Source organism: Tyto alba, unplaced genomic scaffold (genome assembly GCF_018691265.1).
Source record: "Tyto alba isolate M040663 unplaced genomic scaffold, T.alba_DEE_v4.0 Super-Scaffold_21, whole genome shotgun sequence".
NCBI classification, from domain to species: domain Eukaryota; kingdom Metazoa; phylum Chordata; class Aves; order Strigiformes; family Tytonidae; genus Tyto; species Tyto alba.
In genome coordinates this window covers 2,815,209-2,821,137 of record NW_024881295.1, presented here as the reverse complement: position 1 = coordinate 2,821,137, position 5,929 = coordinate 2,815,209, and the positions used below count along the sequence as shown (strand labels likewise).

The window sequence follows — 5,929 nt, the reverse complement described above, 5'->3', positions numbered from 1 at the left end:
GAGTTCTGAATACAACCTAGTTTAGATTAAAGGCCAATGAAATATGGAACCCAGCCTCATATAGATTTACCTGGTTTAGTGAAATGTCAGTGTAATAGACTAGAGTTGGAAAGATAAGCAGGGGGTCGGGAGAGGAATGCTTAACAATGAGAACTTTGTTAGAAAAGTTTTCTATTCTATACATATTTATTAGCTACCATTTACTTAATTTATTGACAAAATCTTGTCCTGGATTCTTGTCTAATGTTGTAAGAGCCTTGTCAATTTATTGTGTTCTAATTAGTCTATATTTTAAAATACACTTTGAGCAAAATAAATCTAAACATACATTGGTTTTTTAACTGAAAAACGCTTCGCCCAGGTTCCCAGCTAACTTTTGTTGCCAGGTACAATGAGGCATAGAAAATGAATGCAGTGGACATTTCCAGATGGTGAATCAGTTTTTTAGTGATAGCCATCAGTGAAATCTCCATAGTACTTCAAAGCCTGTATGGAAAGCACTGGGTGTTTGTATCAGGGAGAATAGATATTAGATCTCATTATTCCTAGTAAAACCACTGGAGAAGCATAAAGGGTGCCTTTTGAGTCAGCCCTAAACAAAGGCAGAAAATCTCTTCTTACGACAACAAATTTGTATTCCATTTATGCAGTAGGATATCAAGTGACCTGGGTAAACTATTGTGCCTGTTTCCCAAAAACATACGCTTCTTTTCCACTTTTGTTGAGGAATTGTTTGGAGGAGACAGGTATATTCCCCATGCAGCATATATTATGGCTTTGAAAACAAAGGATCTTTCTGCAGGATGATGAAGCCCAAACTAGGAATTGCTTGCCTAGTCATTTAAAGCAAATAAAAATAGGGAAGAAGTTTATTACAACATCTACTGTAAAGTACTACAACAGTAAAGAAGCCAAGATAAGCATTGCCCATGTCGTCTAACAGGACAATTGTGTTTAAGAGGGAAAACTACTTTAACCGATTAAGAATATTATTCTGCCCTGAAATTAAACCTATTGAAGGGCACTGATTCCTTTGCAATGTAGTTGCATCAGAAAATACACTGGGGTCAAAGTAAGTATGTTTTCTCTTAGTTCATAAACCTGTAAATCCAACAGTCAAGAGCACTGACACACCTGCTTCTGCTCCAGCTCCAACCAAAGGATCAGAGATCTCTTAAGGTTTCTTTTCTGGTCCCTTGGATGCTGGTATGTTTCATCAAGAAAATAGTATATGTCAGCAGGTTTCTATTCCTGCTCATACCTTAACAACAATACCCTTTTCAGTTCCAGTTGCTTACTCTTGTACAATACCCATCACAGCTACTATGAGTAAGTAGCTACTATGAACAGCTACGGAACTGTATATGGGATACAGAAACATTAATGCAATCAATAAAGTGGGAGACAGGAGACGAAGAGAAGTCTGGATCATTTTTTCTGTTTTATCTACTAACTTTTTACAATCCAGGCTGGGTCCTTGGACTTGACAGTGAAACACTGTCTTATCGACATCCCACAGTCTTTTCCCTTGAAAACAGTATCTACTTGATGCAAAAATGCAGACAGTAATAGAATAATCAGTATCCACATGCAATAATCAGCAGGCATCAGGCATTACTGCATTTCTGTATTAAACCAGATATTATGTGTAGCTGTCCACATTTGCTGTCCATAATGCTTACACTAATGTTGCTCAGATCATGGATAGAATTAATGTAGTTAGATGATCTCTTTCCCCCCTTTTCCATATCTTCTAGATTTGTTCATGGCATTTTTAACACCTTTAGCTTCTGGAAGTCCTTGCTACTAGGAGTTATTTTTTACACCAAGGTCCGAACTTCCTAACGCATCCTACGATTTTTGATGGACATCAGAAGGAATTTTTTTTTTTAATTACTGAACATGTTTTTAAATTTTGGCCTGATTATAGATATGGTGTATGCAGCATTGTTGTCTGAGGTTTTTCAGACATTATCGTTAACATCTGGCACAGCCACAGAAGTAGTCTTCTGTTCTACACACACACACACTTTTCTCTGGAACTTCAGCAGTGGCAGGATTCACTGACGTCCTCATCATTCCTGCTATAAAATCTTGCTCTAAAGAAACAGAAGTTAGACAAATTAATAGTAGGTTAGATATCTTAGATTTAACTATTTTCATACAATCTGATTAATTACAGTTACTGTGTTCTATGAGCTTTAGGTGACAAAGCCTTTAGGTACTGATAAAATGTTTCATTATGTTAATTTTCATAGCTAGAAGAAGTTGAACAATTTTCAGGTATATAAACCTGATAAGCTTAGTGTTCATGTTTAAAAGCCAGATCACTTAAAACAGCATATTTAACATTTCCAACTATGCTACATCTTCGGTTATGATCTATACCATATACTAATTCATGATTCATACCATGTCTCAACACAGTAGAAATGTATCACTGCATGCTGCTACACTCCACTGTTTTAATAATAGTACTGGGAGCAAGTTTATTTAAATCAAGACCAGTGACTTAAGTCAATAACTGAAATCATATTTATGTAAATTATTGATTAGATTTTATTTTTTAACATAACCTGTATCAAGTGTGATAGCCATAGCAAAAATCTACTCAGATCTCGATTTCCTTATTCTCCAAGTATGAAAACTCAAAATCTGAAAACTTCAGAATCTTGAAAGCTGGTTAACAACATTTAAAAATATTTACAGATAATGATTACTATATTTCCTTGGAAAATATAATACTTTGAAATGTCAAGAAAACAGCAACAGCCTTGTAAAAATCTAGTAACTCTAATTACCATTTTTAGCCTCTCTCAGTTAGGCATGAAAAAATGATGATTTTTTTTTTTTTTTTTTTTAACCACACAGTAGTCCCTGGACATAACCATACAACACAGCATCTTCTGCCTCTTCCTTGACACTTCTTGTAGTTATCCAGTCCCATGTTTTATTTGCTCCTTCTAAGTACCTGGGGTTGGAAAGCTTACGCCCTCAGCTCCAGTCTCTACTTTGAGACCTAACATGTTCTTTTTTCTTTCTTAGCAGGAAGAAAGAAGTACAGGAGCAGCAGTTGAAAATCTCTTTTCTCACTCTGGCTGCTCTTACCAGCAAGTGGTCGCCCGATCAGGGCTAACATGACAGGAATAATCTGCAAAGAAGACAGGTCTTATTAAAGTTACGGCCACCCACTTTGTTCCCTTACTGTATCTGGCTTCCCACACATTTTGCCTGTCAATCCGTTATTGTGCTAACAGGAATAAATAAGAAGCAAACATGAAGTGGCAGACATAACATTTCCCTTTCACCACAGGAGTCATAAAAATTGAATTTGCAGAGGTGGAACCAACAGAAGATCCCTATTATTAAGTTTGCAATTGATTTTTACAGGGACTGCAATGGGAGGCTGAAATTCAGCTCTCCCTTGAAAGCTTACCATAGGTTTGTCCTGAGGCACTGGTCACCATTTGTGGTTTTTTATGAGGTGCAAAGGGACATTTTTCTGCTGCTTTTAGTTTCCCTGGTTACTTCTTGAATTTAAGTTTTTATGGTTCGTGGCATCACGTTACACAAACACAAGCTATTATTGATGCGCCACAGCCTTATGCCTCTGAGAACAATAAATAGAAAGAAAAGACCCTTTTGATGTAGCAGTTGCTGAAAATTCCTCCTGAGGTCACTCATCTGAAGAATAGCTTTCCATTTACAGCAAAGAAAGACTTGTCAAGGGATATTTTTAATGCCTTGTATAGTTTCTATGTAAATATTAATTGGTGGATCCTACACAAGTGAGTGCGGCACTAACTTTTCACTTGCTAATATTGAGTAATCTGGTGTGTCACCACCATTTTCAGAGACTTCTAGAAATTCACACACACTGGGTTCAGTACCTTTTTCCCCACCTATATCACAACAATATTGCAGACTTCCAACAATTTTCACAATGAGGCTCTGAAAAGTAGAATTTGTAGCAGGCATTAACATCTGGATTTTCTCAAAGTAATTGCATGTAAATGGACCAGGGGGAGAGTAACTGCAGAGCTGCATACCCTGTTTCAGGGGTGAGAGCAAGCATTCAGCCTAGGTACTTGAAATGAGCATTCAGTAATCAGCAGCAGTCTCCATACCTCCGGCTGTAGATTTAAAAAGAAGCATTTAAGTAGTATGTCTGGCCTTCTGTATACTTACACGATGCATATGTGTGTATAACGATGTATATATGTAAATATATACCCATGCACTTATAAAAGTCTGTGAAGCCTGCATGACCAACCACCCCAGCAAAACTGACATCCCACTTTCAAAGTAGTGTGTGTAGAAAAAAATGTGTTGTCCTATATGCTGTATGGTCTCCGATGTAAAACTCAGTAGTTAAAATATCTAATCAACACCCGGGATATGGTATAGAGATGGCAAGTAGTAAGGGCCTGTAAGGTTGACCTTGCAAAAAGAGCTATCGAGGTGGGATGCAGGTGATGGAGGACGACTTCATCCACGATGAGTAGCACCTCTTCACTGTTTCTGGCTCTAAGGGCAGAGATGTGAAGGACTGTGGGTGGCTTCAGAACACACAATCCCATAGCAACAGCAGTAAGGGGAGTTTTAATGGGAGAAATATTAAGTGCTTTTGATACCTGTTAGTGAAATGATGACAAAAATAGTATTAGGTCATGAGAACCTGTGGAGAACAGTATTATTTATACTCACTTGAAGCAACGAATGAACTGTTTTGTTTCAGCTGCTTGGTTTGTTTCAACTGCGATGATTAAAATAAACAAAATTATAATTGTTAAAACCGTGCATTAGACATCCTTTCAAGCCACAAATGTACACCCCTATTTCTAACATTTCCAAACATGCAGAACTGAGATTACAGATTTAGGTGCCTGACTTTAGATGGTTTTGAAAATTATAAAAGATTCACCCAAGATCACACGAGTAATTTCTGGTGGAGCTTAGATTAGACGCAGGATGATTTGGTATCTTACAGTACCTCACTTCAGCAACTGTTTCACTGGGGTCACAATGTAAAAAAAAACAATTATTTTGAGGGTTTTTTGTTTGTTTGGTTGGTTGGTTGTTTTTTTTGTTAGTTGTAATAATGCAGAGCTACCCTGCCTTCTGTCAGGAGATGAGAAGATACTTGCTACTTGAAAATTGCTAATGAAAGGGGAAGGGGTCTTTAAGAAGTCAAAAAGGACTTTCTCAAACAGATTTCATACTTTAAACAGGATAAATTAGTTAGTAATTTTATTCTGAACCTAGCTTATCCTTCTAACGTCTTGTGCTGAGAGAATATCTTCAATAGATTGTCAAATCATTGCATATAAGTATGCATATCAGATCTTAATAATATCTCCAGTTCAAAACCAGAGATACACATTTTCTTTCCTTAATCATTTAATGGATTTTTCCTAAATAAAAACATACTCTTACCATATTGTTAGAAGACCATGTTTGGGATTTGTTGTTTTGTTTTGCTATTTTTTTTATTTTGAAGGCTACTAATACATGCCTGACCTCAAAATAATATTTCTTTAATTAGAAAATGCTCCTAACTAGAGATGTCAAGCCCCAGTTTCAAATAAGGAATGTCTAGTTAAACAGCCCAAAGAGGAAAATCTCTTAATCCATAACTTTAATCGTATCAGATATTTTATGTAACCAAACATGTACTTAAACCAAGGAATACTTAATAATTTACTTGAAGTGAACCTATAAAGAACAGTATGACTGTCATGTTTTAGCCTCAAGAGTCCTTACTATGAAGAAAAGCAGCACATGCATACAGACACAAAAAGTGTTTTCTTATCTTCCAGTAAATCCCCAAATAAACTGATAAAAAAATAAATAATATGCACTGGGAATTCATGAGATAGTTACTGACACACATGCTTTAATGTTCTGCCATAGCCAGCATAAAGGGTCC

The 5,929-nt window shown here is 36.5% G+C and overlaps 1 long non-coding RNA gene across 1 annotated transcript; it reads right to left on the bottom strand.

Annotated features, from left to right (window-relative positions):
* Nucleotides 1-1,194: 1,194 nt before the first annotated feature.
* LOC116962103 lies at nt 1,195-4,734 on the bottom strand. The gene is made up of 3 exons (XR_004407367.2): nt 4,708-4,734; nt 3,109-3,151; nt 1,195-2,099 (listed from the first exon to the last, which is right to left on the bottom strand). It is a non-coding gene; the product is annotated as an uncharacterized LOC116962103 (long non-coding RNA).
* Nucleotides 4,735-5,929: the final 1,195 nt, after the last annotated feature.